Source organism: Berghia stephanieae, chromosome 10 (assembly GCF_034508935.2).
Source record: "Berghia stephanieae isolate SIO BIC M18660-M18661 chromosome 10, UCSD_Bste_1.3, whole genome shotgun sequence".
Classification (NCBI taxonomy): Eukaryota; Metazoa; Mollusca; class Gastropoda; order Nudibranchia; family Aeolidiidae; genus Berghia; species Berghia stephanieae.
Genome location: NC_088369.1, coordinates 27,831,994 through 27,849,493, shown reverse-complemented (window position 1 = coordinate 27,849,493; position 17,500 = coordinate 27,831,994). Strand labels below are relative to the sequence as shown.

Below are 17,500 nucleotides of genomic sequence, written 5' to 3'. Positions count from 1 at the left end.
AAAATAAGATTTTCTTCGTAAAAATTATAGTTTAAAAAATTGACTACTTGCGGCCGTTGCATATCCAATTTGCGTGGAATATAATCCAGTTTCATGTCAATATTACTTTATTATATCCTTCAAATTTACCTGGAAGTATAATGAGTCATTAAATTTGTTGTTTAAGGAAATACAAAGAAACGCGAATAAAATTATTGCGTTAAATATATAAACGATAATAAGTTTGCCATTTGATGACACCTTTTCATTAGCTTTTTAAGGTCTTTAGTGGTGACATTTCCCTCTATTTCCTCATATTTATTAAATAGCCCGTATTTGCTTACAAAAGACTAGATATAGACCATTTTTGAGCTTTATTTTTTTTTTTTCAGGAGCCGCTTCTCTAGATCCGAAAACGGGCGGAAAAATTGGTGTCATGATTTTAGTGTGTGTCATCCTGACACATGTCAGCATGCTGTCTGTCCGTTAGCATTGTTATGATTCTAAAACCTGGTAAGTTGTGTCAACATCGCATCACACATATATCATACAAGTCGTCTGTTTATGAGCATTGCCACTTGATGCACTTCATCATCAGACATAGCATAATATGCCGTCTGTCCAATAGTATTGTTATACTTATAAAATCTTGTACATTCTGTCAACACACACACATACACACACACACACACACACTCGCGCGCTCGCGCGCGCATACAGTATAGATATATATATATATATATATATATATATATATATATATATATATATATATATATATATATATATATATATATATATATATACTAGTAAAGAGCCCGCAATTTCGCGGGGAAAGAACTATTTTCATTCGATACTGTACTCACCATCATTTAATGAGGGCAGATTGGTAAACAACGTTGTCTGTGTAATTTGGTATATCTTCGGTTGATTTTTCTGTGTGGCCCAACATGAAGTGTAAGCCACTATAGCCTCTGACCCGTGACACAGCAACATACAGTTGTCCGTGTGTGAATACCGGTTGTGGTAAGAAAATCCCCACCTTGCTTAATGTCTGCCCCTGAGACTTGTTAATTGTCATTGAATATGACAATTTTACCGGAAACTGTCTTCTATTTATAATAAATGGTAAGCCTGAATCAGTTGTTGTCGCCAGATTGATTCTAGGGATAAACACTATGTCGCCAGCTCTACTACCGGTAATTATCTTGGCTTCTAATACTTTTAAACCTAATTTAATTATTAACAAACGGGTGCCATTTAGGAGGCCTGATTTAGGATTTATATTTCTAAGCAGCATGACTGACGTGTTGGCTTCCAAATGTAATGCATGTGGAGGAAGTCCGGGAGGTTTAAGTTCGTTCAAGAATTCAATCGGGTATAAGTTGATGTCAGAGTCATTTTGAATGGAATCAGCATTGCGGTAAATTTGTTCAGTTGATGAGGTCAACCTGTACAGAACGGCTGCATTTATTTTGTCAACATTTTCATGGGTTGTAGTCAAAATTGCTCTCTCTGATAGATAACGTTCATCCGCAAAGTTCAGATTCAAATCATTGTATACAGCATTTATCAAGCATTCTGGGTCATTTTCAGGAAGGCATAGCGCTGTAGGTAATTTAACAGAATACTTTCCTATTTCGCTGAAAACCGGCTCTGTACCATTTCCGATGCGGAGAAGCCAATTTGCAAAACAGTTATTGTCATCAGTAACCCTCATGTTCTTGTTCATGTGAAAAATGGTGACAAAATTCCAAATAATTGACTTGTTAAGTGTGACACTTAATATATCGGCTTCACTTCCTTTGTTAGCAACAGGTAGAATTTGCCGAAAATCCCATCCAAGTACAACCACTTTGCCCCCAAAAGGTTTTGAACTGCCTGTTATGTCACAAAATGTCCTGCTCACACATTCAAACACACGCCTGTCCATCATAGGTGCTTCATCCCAAATTATGAGAGTACTACTCTTCAGTAACTTAGCTGTATCTGATTTGGCGACTGATGCTACATGTGCTGTTATCCGTTATTGGAATTGGAATTTTGAACGTTGAATGTGCTGTTCTACCACCGTGCTGACAAAAGATCAAAGGTGAAAATACAAATTTAAATAATACTGGGGATGTAGGAGCTTTCGGAATGTCTCCCCTTTACTTAACTTATGGAAAAACAAACACCCTAGCACCTTTAATAACACTTATGACTAACCTCTCGAGCTAACCCTAATAGTAAAAAAAAGAATCAAAATGGCGACTGAAATACCTTCATGTGATCAAGTGAATAATATCACTATGAATGCCATGATTTGCTGAAAAATGCCAACACACACACACATGTATACACCACACACAACACACACACACACAAACATACACACACACACACACACACACACAAACATATCATAACAAAACTGATCACCGCTAAATCAACAACACAACGGAAGTAATAATAATACTTGATGTCATAAATAGATGACGCAAATTGACAACTTTTTACAGTGTCAAAATTAGTTGATTTTGGGAGCCAAGTGTCGTCGGTACATATTTTATGATATTATCTGTTTGACTCAACGAACTTTCAAACTGACTTTAAATTATAGAAGGAAATCAAGTTATCTCTTTATCTATCTCTAAAAAATACATTTCTAATTTTCAAATCTTTCAGTAGAGTTGTGCGCCGTATCAATTTTTTTATTGACTCAAATAAGCACAATGTTCTCCACAATGCTATATTTTTTAAAGAAAGGATATATATATATATATATATATATATATATATATATATATATATATATATATATATAGAGAGAGAGAGAGAGAGAGAGAGAGAGAGAGAGAGAGACATACGAGCATAGCTGTCAGTTCATTGACTGGTATCGATTCAATGTAAGTACTCCCACCACATTGTCATATTCGCTAACCGGAACGTTGTCACACGTGCTAAAAATGATGGCACCTGTTTTCGATGGGATTTGACGAAACAAATTGGACTTTTCGATATCAATGTGTGTCTAATCGATTTCATGATACATGCAACCCATCTTCATGTCCAATGGAAATGCCAAGCAAAATTGATGACAATTGGTTCGAGAGAGAAGGGAAGGAAGACGGGAAGGGAGAGAAAAGGGACGTACAATTGGGATGGGTGGTGGGGAGTGGGGGAGGGGTTGAATTGGTGTGGAGGAGATCTATTTTGTGCTATTAGCTTGAATTTGTTTGAGTGTCTGCACATTGTGAAAGTTTGGATCTGTTGTTTAGGATGTTATGTTTATGACTGTCTAAAATGACTGCCAATTGTTCAGTGAGATACAGATTGCACTCACTTGTTCTATATCGATAGGGAATAATATTTTTGACACTCTCCCGAGTTACGGATGGCGTTTTGCTTGCATCTATTTGTTCCCAGTAGTACATTGATAATTTTGTGCTCTTGGCTCTGTTTTCATTTTATGGTCGTTTTGTGATTGTTCTTTCTGGTTTGAACGGTAGTTCTGTATTGCCAATATATTGTGCTGTATTATTGCGGTGGTTATGTTAGCTTTATAATAAATGATGACCATAATTTGTAAGCGGTTTCCATTCCTTTTTTCTCTCTCCCTCTCCCGCCTTCCTTCCGTCTCATGACCACGAAAAAAGTACACATCCTACCATACCGCAATGCAAACCATTTAGCACATCAATATCAAAAATATCACTCCGATCTTAAACCTAAATACATATTTGAACTCAGCAGATCCAAATTAATAGTCTAGGCGTTCACGCCTCGGTTTAATGCTTATTAACAAAATTACTATTTAAACTAATCAATTTATTGCATTAATTTAGTGTATAGTTTTGTCCGGTTGATGAAAAGGTAGGAGATAAGATATATATATCTATATATATATATATATATATATATATATCTATATATACATATATGTGTGTGCGTGTGTTTTCCATATTTATGTATGTATGTATGTGTGTGTGTGTGTGGCTGTGGCTGTGTATATCGTCCTCTTCTTCTGTCTCAGCTTATTAATTTTCATTTAATCTTTAAATAGTATTCTACATCATGTCAATTGAATCAATTATGGCCCGGTACGTATTTATCGTGCCAAGAAACTCTGCCAGTGGTGAGTGGTGTTGAAGTAAACAGTGAATCTGTCTCGGACAGATTTTGCTTCTTGTGTTGGATTCTTGAGAGATATTTCAGCAATGCTTATTATATTTGGACCTTGTTTCTGAGTCCAGCTAAAATATTATGAATGGAGGTTTCTTCACGATCCAGTTGCTCAATATGTGTAAATTTCATAGGCTTTTGAGGTTTACCTGAATGGTATGGATGACACAATTTGTCACAGTAGGATGGCATTTATACATGACATTTATACATGACATCTATACCGATAGGTGTGTAGTGGACTTATCCGGGAGGGAGTTATGGTTCATATCTGTCTTCAATAAATGCATGCTATTAGAATTAGTTGGCCTTTCAAAGTTATGTATTATTATATTTGGAATTGCTTAAGTAATGCTCACGATCAGCGGTCTCAAATTTTATGAATGGTCTTTTTCGTAACATTCAACACAAAAGTACATCTATATCAAATCATTTTGAAAAGCTGTTAGAAATGTTAGGTTTAATCTGTTTCTGAGGGATGAGTAAAGAGAAATACTTTTGGTACTATCGACAATTTGGCACCAGAGTATAAGAAGAAATAGCCTCTTAAAGGGACAAACACTGCGGACAAAGTTATAGTCTGTGTCAACCCTTATCCGACATGTCTAAGCAATACATTGCGATTCTAATTGGATACAATAGTCTGATGTCACGTCGCCCAGCAACGGCGGCCATCGTGGTTCTAAACAAAGAAAATCATTACTTTTTATTCTTCATGCTGGCTAGAACTTTTAATATGTCTTGTGATCAGAATGTCAAAACATGATCAGATTTATAATGGTTTGTTTTCCCTCTGGATACGCTTTTATGCTCGTCGGAGAAATATTTCATAAGGGCGTCCGCCATTGTTCCGATAGTTTAGAGCCAGTTACTAAGTTACGTCATTACGAGGGAAGTAACGTTACGACTGTTGAAGAGTATTGTGACAGGCAGATTTTGGGTTATTTTTCATTTCTCGTCCCAGAGAAACTTGAAGACTAAATAATTCCAAATCTTTTCAAAGCAGCTTAAAATTGCTGTCTTTTTGTGTCGAATCTTACGAAAATGATCTTTTGGCACAGTCTCAAAATGTCATGAACTTTATGTGCAAATATGACCAATGTTTTTTTCAACAGGGGCATACTGAGATATTTTCTTTAACCTTTCTGGATTCTACTGTTGAGAATGACCTTATTCGTTGATTTTGTTATTGGCCAGAAAGGGGCTTTGAGCCTGAAACGTTTCGTGTCATGGGATTTGTTCTTTTTTTTAAAAACTGGTATACAAGACCTTTCATATTTATCCACAACTCCTGGGGCTTAGTGTTCCTAATGTTTAGCTTCGCTATTCATTATTTTCGTATTAAATAATTGCCGTGGCAAAATTTCATGAGAATATTATATTGAATTAACCAGTATGGAGCTATTTAAAATTTCACAGGAACAAAAACAAACAAACAAACAAACTTGAATGGGTCATTGTTTGGCTTATTCTTTGAAACAAATAGACCACTCCAAATTTGGCATCCTGGAACATAGAAACGTTTTACTTTGATCGATTCCAGACTCTCTCCAGAATCCACCAGTCAACCAATCAGTCATTGAATGATCTGACGAGAATTTAGAATTGTTACACGATAAAACGTTTTTTCTGTAATTCCATTTCATGATGATGAAAAGTTTTTTTTGTTCTTTTGTCTTTTTGTTTGGCTCAATACAGGAGCAAGAAGTCAAACGATACCGGCCAGGCGGTTGGAAAAAGCCATAAAAACGCATGATGTTTTGGCCGATTTGCTCAGGTACAAAGCTACATTGGTGTATATTTCCTGTTGTTGTTGTGTGTGTGTGTGTGTGTGAAGGGCGGGGGGGTCTTTGATTTCTTTTGGTTCAGTTTCATACTTTTTGTCGTCGTTTTTCTTTTTTTTTTTTTCTTTTTTTTTATTTGTTTTGTTTTGTTTTTGTTTTTTGGTTTTTTGTTTTTTGTTTTTTGTTTGTTGTTTTATTTTGTTTTGGGGTGGGGGTTGGTTTTAAAAGAAATGCTGCTGGTGGTTTTTATCTCTCATTCAACAATGGATTTTTAAGGTGAAAAACAGATATACATATATACATTATTCATAAATTCACACACGCATGTGCACGCCCTAAGAAACGCGAATATTGTAGTCAAGCAAAAGTGGCGCAGCGAGGATCGTTAGAGTCGAGTTGTCAGTGTTGATTCCATTTATATTTCTGCTTTTCAGAATTTATCCCTCTCAGCTCAGGTATGAAGAAGAACTTGACTATGAGTAGTGACAAGTGATTTGCACTGTAAGTGTAAGAGTATCAAAAGACTACCTGGTAATGGACTAATGAGAAAATAGATTAAACAAATTGGAGCGCAATGAGCATGTCTTCAACCATAGGAATGTCCTATTAAAATGTTCATCACATCTCTCTCAAACTTGTAGGAAAGGTTGAGACCGTGAAAATTGAACGAATCGAATTCCTATGCCTGTGACTGCTCTCTTGATGTCAAATAGTCAGGTCTATAGAAATAATGCGAACTTGGAAACACATGTCACTGTAATGAGATGAAATTAGATACTACAGATACTAAAACGTGACGCCTTTGTTGTCAATCATCGCGTGTTAATTAAATTAAATTCCACTCACTGACGCTCTCGACTAATGAGATAATTATCAAATCGTAACTAGAATTTTATCAGTTTATCTAATATGAAATTCATATCTCATAATGAATGTCATCCATGTACAGAACAACTAGCCAATATAATATCTTTTATGGGGTTGACAACATAAATTGCTTTGGTCCATCAAACCAATACAAAAGATACCCCGTTACATGAATTTGCTTTTGGTTATCAGACTTGCAAAATATGAGCAAGTAGTGACGTGCACATATTTCCAGGTCTGATAGCCGAACGCAATTAGGGCTTGATTTGGCGTTGTTATAATGGACAAAAAGTTGGTACAAACCAAGATGTAATATCTAGGACTGGAAAAGACCTAGAAGCCTTCACCTTGATTAGAAAATCCGCATCTTCCACAGACATGTAACAACAGTTCTTCCTTTTGGATCTAAAACATAGCGAACAACTAAAGCAATGCTCACGAAGATACATTCAGACATTTTAAAACGCATTTCTGGGAGGATCTCTAATATTAGGTGGCCAGAGACGATGACAAATAAAAAGCTGTGGCAACGTGCAGGACAGGCACCAGTCGAGCAGCAGATCCGAAGGAGAAAGTGGGTCTGGATTAGGTCACACCCTTAGAAAACCAGTACCTGTCGCGGGTTTTTGTTTTATGTGCAGACACGCCGACTACATCGAATAATTTGTAGATTTATGAAATTTTGGCTTCAATTTCAGAACTTTCTGGGCACCTTTTAGTCATGAAAACTTATTGGAAATAAAAGTTGATGCCAGACCCCATAATAATTTAAAGGATTTTGAAGCGTTATTTAATCCTTGTGATCGTAAATTGTTGATTTATAGAGTTAACTATAGCGTCTGCTACTTTTATAACCTGACAACTACGAATTAAAAAAAAAAAATTCAAGTAGGCAGATCTGTATGTGGGTTAGAGTCTAAATGACAACCGTAATGGTCTGGGTTCGAACCTAGTATGCGCGCTATGGGCTATCGCTCCGAGTTGCGTCACTCAACCCACACCACAAACGTAATAATTAAAAGTGAGTCAAGACAAGTAACAACGTAATAATTAAAAGTGAGTCAAGACAAAGTAACACCCAATACAATAATTACAATTCTATACAAAAGTTTAATTTGACTCTTACCGGAATAGATAGAGAGAATTTTGTTGTTCAATCTGCTGTTGGTATATGGTGACATGATGACAGTAGTGCTGACACCTGGGTGGGGTTCCTACCTCCCATAGTGGGCAGGGAGGTACTTATTGTGTCTTCTATCCCCCTATATTGTTTTCCAACTTGCATTCTGTCTTTGTCTTGGAATGAGATTGCTTGGTTTTGTCCTGGCCCTGGTCGGGGTCCTGGCTGGGAGGAAGACAGTCAAATGCATAGTTATTGTTTTGGGAGATGATATTTTTTTCCTTGTAAATCATCTCTCTGTTATGTATTATTATATTTGTTATAATTTATAATGTAAGCATTTGAGTGTGTTCCTCTTAGTGGGGGCCATGCATGTGTCCGGATGAGACTTATTGGTGATCTCAAACTAAGTACATTGAAGATATGCTCTTGGAATCTACGTCTGATCCCTATTTGTTCCCAGTTCCCCTTTGTCTTACTTTTTCTTGGATGCTTTAATTGTAATTCTAGAACTTTTTACTACCCCATTTTCTTCCTTTTAACTGGCGCTGATATAACCTAAATGTGTTGCAAGCGCCGTAAAACCCTTAAAAACAAACAAAAACAAGTGCTGACACGACTATGTTATGTAAAATAAGGGTACGGAGGTGCGACGCGAGCGAAGGGTAGTAAATTGTTGACGAAATATAGATAGTATGCAGATGACGTCACTCAGGCCTTTGTTATTGTTTTTGACATCCGCGTTTGTGAGTTGTTCTCACTAAACTGTATTAACCAGACTATAAAAGTTCATGGTTACACAGAGTTTGTGTGTTGGTCCGTTATTCTTCCGCATGGCAATGTTGTGAACTCCTTGGCCAAGCGCATTCTATCTATAACTAGAATTACTCACCCAAGCGTCCGACTGCTTGGTTGTATGAAGACGACACGTATCGTTTTGTTTACGTTCGTGACGTAACAGTTGACTGCAGTGCCCACGAGCTGTGGCGGGGAAAAAAAGGCGGGAAGGCTTCTTACCACGTGCTGACGACACTGCAGGCAGAAAAGGCACTTGCTCCGGTTTTCTCGGCTGGCAGGCTTTCGTCCGTGGTGCGTTGACGTTTCGACTGACGTAACGAAACGGTCCGATAGGCAGATGCGCAGGATAAAGTTGAAAAATCCTCGTCGCCAATGTTGTGTTTTTGACGGGACTCGAGATTATTATTGTGGAATCACTCAACTCAAAAGCGTTAAGTGATTTGTGAGAGAACAGTTTTATTACCTTGTATAAGTTAGAGTATATATAAATATATCGCAACAACATGGTAGGGATGAAAAACAGTATACATAAGTCAAATTTAGAAAGTAAGGAACAAAGAGTGCATCCTCTCTAGGGCATGCCACTCTGATATTTTTAAGGACAATTAATATTTTAACAATGGACTTAATGAATAATAACTAATTAAGCTGCAACTAAAATCAATTAGCTAATAACAACGGAGAGCAACTCTTTCCTAGAGTGACTCTATGTATAAGTCCATAACGCCTACCATCGAATGCCAAGCACTCCGTTAAAGAGGGAAAGATAAAAAAAACCGCTGGAAGGCAACACAGGGGCTGAATTAAAGGAGACACGGAAGGAAGTGGAGATGGCAGTCCAAAATTGTGTCGGATGGAAAGTGTTATTGATGGCCTACGCTCCTGTAGGTGTGAAAGATCAATGTAAATAAGAAAAGAGTATAGTATAGTAAGCATCCTTAGTAAATAAGTAAGTGATAATGGACACTATTTTTTTTTTGTGGTGGTTGTAGAGTGTTTATATTACAACAATGAGCCCATCACAATTCTGGTCATCAGACATGAAAAAAAATACACATCGGCATGTAGGTAACATGCAGCATGAAATTAGCAGATCACAAAATATTATTAAATAAAGCAATTGTACAAGAAAGAAGACGATTACTTCTGGCGTCAAATACATGTGGGTCGAAAGTTTCCAAACTATCAATAATTAATATGGAGGATACTAAACATCAAGGCCAGTCGAATAACTTAATTATAAAAAGAGCTCTGAAAATGGACAGTCGTTTATATGATGGAACAAGATAAAATTCGTATGTGCGGAGCCCTTTAACTATGAGTTCCAACAACTTGTGGTTACGATCGGTCTTTACTCCTATAATAAAAGGTAGGTCTCTCGAATGTGCTCGCAAATATTACTATTGTTTCATGCAAGAAAAATAATCTTATTTCAGACCTATTAGACTAACATTTTTTAAAAATTGATCGTAAGATTGAGTTTAGAAAGACGGCTTACACGAACCCTTTCAAATCAAAATCTTTCACGATTTCGGCTCTCGCTTCGGCTCCATGACACTATTTATATACTTGTAATAATATATTTCAACTGCCTAAACAGCAGTGATGGAAGCATCATCACACCCAGTAATTATCTGAGCTCGATATGTCTTCATCGCCGCACCAGCCGCGCCAATCCAGGCCTGTTCTGTTACTACAAGATCTCAACATAAACAAAATGAAGAGACAAACCTCACTACAAACCCAGCGCCCGGCGAAATGAAAGATGCGCAAAACAACGACTCAACCTTACAAAATTGCTTCAAAAAATTAAACCAGGCTAAAGACCCTCCAAAGAGAGGCGACTTTATTGTGAAAAACAAACTATTATACCGGATCGCTACCGAAGGCCGCCACCAATTAGTATTACCACACAAGTACCGGACGCAAGTCAGGGAGATTGGACACGGTACCGCCAACTCTAAACACATGGGAATTGGAGCCACAAATCAACGCATAGCGCACTATTATTACTGGCCAGGACGCGATGACGATATCAAGCGCTACATAAAGCGGACTCGAGCAACACAAGCTCAAAACTACAAACACACACGGGAGGAAAAACTACGTATTGGAGTCCAAGCCTCACTGTTACTACCCTCGGGAGATAACAAGCTACACATTACATGGTAAGGCCCATACACTATCACAAAGAAACTCTCAAGAACTAAATATCGTTTGAATGTGAAAGGACAACACAAGACTTATCACGTCAATCTACTGAAACGTTATTCTGAGACAGAGGCACAGCCTACCTTGATGTCATCAAATTTCGGTCCATCTCCTATTCGGGACATACTTAGCCTTTAGCACTTCTTCAGGACATTACGAACCTACCGTCATGCCTTTTGGACTGCACAACGCACCTGGAATATTCTCATGAATGATGAGAAAACTACCAACGACCACTAAAAAGCCAGACCAATAAACTATGTCGCTTACGTTGCCATAAACAACAGTAATGCATCTACCCTACACAAACAATTAAGAAATCTGTAGACAGGTTTATACAAACCCAGGGGGAACTGCAATTATATATTTCAATCGCCTCAACTTCCCACGATTGTAAATACATCACTACACACAACCCAATACAAACTATCGCCGTGACAATGCAACGGCTATCGCAAGCGTAACAATGTGTTAATTGTTCTAGCCCTGGGACAATAAATAGGGGGCCATGTGTAGGTCACCTGCATTTAGACTTTCAATTCGCACCTATATGTCAACATGTGGAAGATTTGACACTCGTAGTGGGACGTAACCAACCTAATTAGGCATTCACGGACGCTACAGTTACGACATCCAGAACACGGTTGGACTAAAGGAAACAACCAACAATAAACCAGGCCTATCGAAATCCTGAAATATTGTCGGTTCTTTGAGATTCTTCAACTCCCGACTAAAACCTTTATAAGTCAAGGTTGGGGAGAGTTTCCTATAAAAATATTCCTTCACTATATATATATATATATATATATATATATATATATATATATATATATATATATATATATATATATATATATATGTATTATAGTATTCTATATATTATCCCTTCAAAAAGGAATGAATTACTTTGCGCGAACTACATTATCAATGTGCTATCGCAATTACTTGATAGTTCTATTTAGTATTTATAGGCATTGATTATATGTTCTCATTGATACATACCTTTCCCCATCCCACTAACTCGATGTGCCCCATTGATTTCATATATGGGTTAACTCATGGATAGTGGTGATGTCAAGGGTATTGATTGGAATCCCTCACGACCCCAATATTCATTGAATATTAAAATGTTGCAACCTAGTCAAAGATATGCTCCAGTATCTTTCACAGATCATTTATGACCGAAATCGTCAGCCTTTGATCATCCAGCATGAAACTGCTATTGGCGAACACTTCAGTGGTGAATGACCCAGTATAAATCGGATTAATGTCTGCCCACATCCTGTGAGGACCAAGCCGAACAGCCTACCACGCAACAGATTACAGATTGTTGACCTTAACGGCTACCGTCTGCTATCCTTTCACACCAATCAGTTAAATCCAATGAATAGTTTTTGTGATACGGGATGAAGATCAATACTCATAGAATGCTTTCAATGAATTAAAGCCAGCTATTATTATTTGACTTATGTGTTGACTTGTTATTGTATGAGGCAATTCTGTTGATTTATATTAAAATACTTTTCTTTAACGGGGATTAATACGTACCTTATGAACCTACCTATCCCAACACAACGTGCCAATACTCTACCACTCCACTATTACCTATTTCTTTAAACTTAAAAATTCTATTACTATCAGTCAAGTGTCAGGAACGTTTTAACCAACAATAAAATGGAATAAAAGTGGCACCCGACGCTGTCTATGGGGAAACTATTTGACTTCTATCTATAGCTATCTCCTTCCTTACCAACCTCCTACATAGACGTGACAATATTCTTATTTTTTTTTACCTTGGTCCTTCATGTTCCATTTATTTCTCATCATTATTGATCTAAACACTTTATGTATTGTTTGTTTACCAGGTTGGAATAGGGGGTCCCGATAGCACTCGCTTTGTTAACAAAGGGACCGAGATCGATCCCGGGTGAAGTCGAAATATTTTCCCAGCGGAAAGTACTTTGCGATAGATTAGGGACCTATCGAAAGATTAGCAAGCTATCGCTATTGTCTGTTTCACGCTGGGAATAAACTCTTGCTCCATGCGTTTAATGGTTGTAAAGGATTACTTACCGTCCTGGAATAAAGTATTAAGGAATCGGTTGGGATCGATTTTGCTCTATCCTTACTTCAAAACTTACCGACTTTTGTTTAAAGAGAGAGGGAGGGAGAGAGAGAGAGAGAGAGAGAGAGAGAGAGAGAGAGAGAGAGAGAGAGAGAGAGAGAGAGGGGGGGGGGTCTTCCTTTTGTGTGTGTGTGGGGGGGGGGGGGTTGTTGTTTTTTTAAAAAGAAGTGTTGTTTTCCTGCTACTTTGAGGAAATGACAAACTATGAATCCTTTTTGTTAAATATGAACATAATTAAATCTCTGGCTGTGAAAGCCAATATTCACTAGAACAAACTCTAAATGTGTTACGATGATTTGGTGAAGCTTGTAACTATGCTTGTCAAAAAATTAAATAGTTTAATGCGATCTTAATTGAACAAATTAATTCCTTCGTTTTCTCGTTCTCTTCACACACAAACACACTCTTACAAGATTAATATCCTGCTTTTTTTCCAGAAATCTTATGCCAGACAACATAGTGGAAGCTGCATTCCGACAGGTAAAATGTCACACTAGTGGGGAACCGCAATGTTTGCGGAGAAATAAAGGCTGTTAGGGACGAGCACTCGACTATTTAAAGTATCACATTACTGTATTGTGCTAATTTAAATAGATCAAGACAAATCTTTTGAGCTATCAAAGACGCAGACACGCGGTTTACATTCATGTGTTATGAGGCAGACGCTACCTTTTATAAAAGGCCGATCATTATGCCTCAGCAGAAAAAAAAAATATCAATTTACCATAATCAAGCAATGCCTAATAGCAAATAAGATATTATATATACTACTTCTTTTCATTTTGTACTCTTACTGATGTGGGTATAAAAGAGTTTTTTTTTTGTATTTGTTAGTTCTAGTTTTAATTCCTGCGAAACGTCTACCAGATGGTAAAAACTTAAATAAAAATGATGCAGGGGTGGGATGGTTGGGTTAGAATGGAATTTGCTATTCGGAGGATACTTTTCTGGCGGAGATGCTCTTTAAAAAAATACAACCAACGATTTTCCCAGCGGTGTTTATTTTAGTATGTTATTCTTCTCTTTCACCCCACAGTGACCATGCCACATCGCAATACCAAAGGAAATTACACTTCTTATAAGCGAGTTGTACATTAGGATCATTTCAAAAGTTCTAAAGTTCCTCAAGAGATGAAATATCTGCCCCACTTTTTATGTTAATAAAATCTATCTGTATTTTGAAAGTGAGAGAGTTGTCAATATATGATCCAAGGTATTTAAATTCATCTACAACTTCTACCTCCTCGTTTTTTATATTTAGTTTCACATGTTCATTTTGTTCTTTAAGTGCATTGTCAAAAATCTATTCTTTAGTCTTTGTGATATTTAAGTGAAGCATATTAACAGAGCACCATTTAGTGAATAAATCAACTTGATCAAAATGTATATTTATGCTATCATCAATATGGTTGAGAGGAGCTACAATCACTGTGTCGTCAGCGCATTTAATTATTTGGCAGTTTGAATTGAGTGATAGACGGTCATTGGTGTATAGAATGTATAGAATATGTGACATTACACAACCCTGAGGACATCCGTTTGATAGTGTTATTTCAGTTGATAGCTTTGACCCAATGAGGTCTTTTAAGGAAGTTTTTATGCCATTTCAAAATCAAACAATTAATTCCAATCTCATGTAATTTATTGATAAGTACTTGTGAGTTCATAGCATTAAAGGCTGATAAAAAATCTAATTAGAGATTCTGGCATCATTTCTCGATGCTTTGTCTAGGTGGGATGTTAAGGTCTGTTTTTGAGTCAGAATTATTATTATTATTATTATTATTATTATTATTATTATTATTATTATTATTATTATTACTATTATTATTATTATTATTATCATCATCATCATCATCATCATCACCACCACCATCATCATTTTCATTATTATTATTATCATTAACATCATCATTTTTATTTATTTGTTGTTTAAATATTCATTCATCTATTTATCATTGTATTAATTTATTCATATTATATTGAACTTAAGACTATTTAATCAAACCTCTATGTTTTGATACACATATATATTGATTTTCAATTCCAGTCAGTTACGAAATATGTTTTAGACATCGAGGAGAGCGACGAAGCTCAAATCGTCTCTGGTAACGGAACGTCTCCCTACAAAACAGGAAACCGAACAGTCGGAGGGAACAATTCAACTGTAATAATGCCAGGCGGAGCAACCGATCTTAAAAACGCTGTAGAACATTACTCAAGAGTTCTCACACACTCCAATAGCGTCAATATGCTAGGTATGTTAGGGGATATCATACCGTATTATTATTTCGTATCTGTGTGTGATATAATATATTTCTTTTAAATTTAGCTTTTATATCGAGCAATTTCCTCTGGATGTGTTGAAATGGCTTTACAATGGGTCTTTAGCCGACACTTAACATTTAGGACGAGATATAACAATGCGCTGTTTCCTTTCTTTCCGACGGCGATAGCGCTTTTATAGACCAGATAGATAATCATATTACATCTTAATTAGGAGAGAATGTGAGTAAAGAACCTTTTCCAAAGACTCAACTTTGCGTCGCCAAGACCATGGCTCGGACAAAGGACCTACTCTCTGAAGGCGAGTGCCGTAGCACGATCGTAGCAAGATCGTAGAGTCGCACAATAAATATATTATACACAGGTCCCAGGTTTGAGAGGTTTTTGCCAAGACGAGGGCCATTTCAATCGATTGGTATTTGAATAACGAGTTGTCTGGCCAAATTTTAAAATTTGTTGGGGGTTTTTTTTTCCCAGAGGACGGCAGTTAAGTGGTTAATCATCTGAAGATTTTATAAAAGTGTAAATCGCGTAGCGGATGGTGTTAACTGTAGTTAAGCGCTATAGGAATGCGATCACCCCCCCCCCCCCCTTTATTTATTCTATATAGGGTTAGTGACCATCAGCTGTGTTTTTGGAGTCGCTGCTGGCAAGGTGAAGGAGCAAGTGCCAGTTTTCTTGTCATTTTTTGAGAATGTTCTACACCTCGTGCTCATTGTAGTCCGGTGGTTCTATTGGTAAGTAATTTATTTATTAACACAGAATGCTTTTGTATTCTCTGCTTGTCGTGTGTGTTTTTGTTTTTGTTTTTTTTGTGTTTGTTAAAAATATTGTTGTTGTTGTTGTTGTTGTTGTTGTTGTTGTTGTTGTTGTTGTTGTTGTTGTTGTTGTTGTTCAGAGAAATTACGATTGCAAAAAAGCTGACTTCAGAGCCTTTTGGTCCATGGAGTTTGGATTTTTCCCCGGTTTCTTTAGCGTGAAATGAACAATAGCAATTGCTTGTTAACATCTGGGTGGGGCGCTAGTTTATTGAAAAATATTTTCCGCCAATCTAGCAACCTTTCAAGAGGGCGGGGGGGAGGTCAGAAAAACTTCTTAACCTCTCCCGGGAATGATCTCTGTCCCTTTGCGTATGAAGCGAATGTTCTAACAGCCTAAACTATCAGGACCTCCCACAAAAAGCCGACTGACTGTACGCGACAATTACTTTTCTCCCGTCTATCTGGATTTAAAGTGAAGTATTACCATTTTAACTATTTTTGTTATTGGGTCTACACTCAATTTCACATTTTTATTTACTTAAATTCCTTACAAAGGAGCATAATTTTTCATGATCCGTCAATGTTTGTTTTTATTCACTATAACAACGCCATTATCACATATTTTCTCATTCTTCTGTAGTGTTTCATTCATCCTGTTTTGTTGATAAAGGGAAATCCCAAAATGTCCACATTGTCTGTTTTCGTTTAATAAATTGAAGCTTACATTCAATTTCACATTGTTATTTATTTCTTCGAGCTTCGAGTAGCAACATGTGCAGGACAACGCATGTGAGACGCTATTACATCAAAAATGATGATGATAATAATAATAATAATAATAATAATAAAAATAATAATAATAATAATAATAATAATAATAATAATAATAAAAATGATAATAATAATGATAATAATAATGATGATGAATAATAATAATAATAATAATAATAATAATAATAAATAAATAAAATTATAATAATAATAATAAATGATAATAAATAACAAACATTTTTCATAAGAATAGATTTTAAAGATTAAAAACCGCATTATGTTAGAACCATATAGATAGTTTAATTTGAAATTTATGGCATTCTTTTATAATTTTTATATGTATTTAATGACATTGTAAAGAAAGGGTGTTTATAGCTATTTGTCAATTGTAACAAGGGCGAGGTAATAAATGATATCCTTGTCTAGCACCAATCGGGACATATTCAACCAGATAACTGTGGCACTGTGGAAACCTCGTATTTAAACATTTGGCCATAAAACTTGTCATTTAAATAAATATCGATCGATTTAAATGACCCTAACCTTGGCAAAAACTCTCAAACCTAAGACCTCTCAAAATAAGTCAGTTTAGAGTCATATTTTTCTATGATTATTTTATATGTTGTTCTTTTTT

The 17,500-nt window shown here is 36.3% G+C and overlaps 1 pseudogene across 1 annotated transcript in view; it reads left to right on the top strand.

The window, feature by feature from the left end:
- The window catches only part of LOC144980918 (excitatory amino acid transporter 3-like), a 30,903-nt pseudogene that overhangs the window by 6,934 nt on the left and 6,469 nt on the right, over positions 1–17,500 (top strand). The window contains exons 4-8 of the transcript XR_013646988.1: positions 372–492; positions 5,842–5,920; positions 13,486–13,528; positions 15,099–15,306; positions 15,945–16,071. The product of XR_013646988.1 is annotated as an excitatory amino acid transporter 3-like (transcript). The remainder of the gene's footprint in view (positions 1–371; positions 493–5,841; positions 5,921–13,485; positions 13,529–15,098; positions 15,307–15,944; positions 16,072–17,500) is intronic.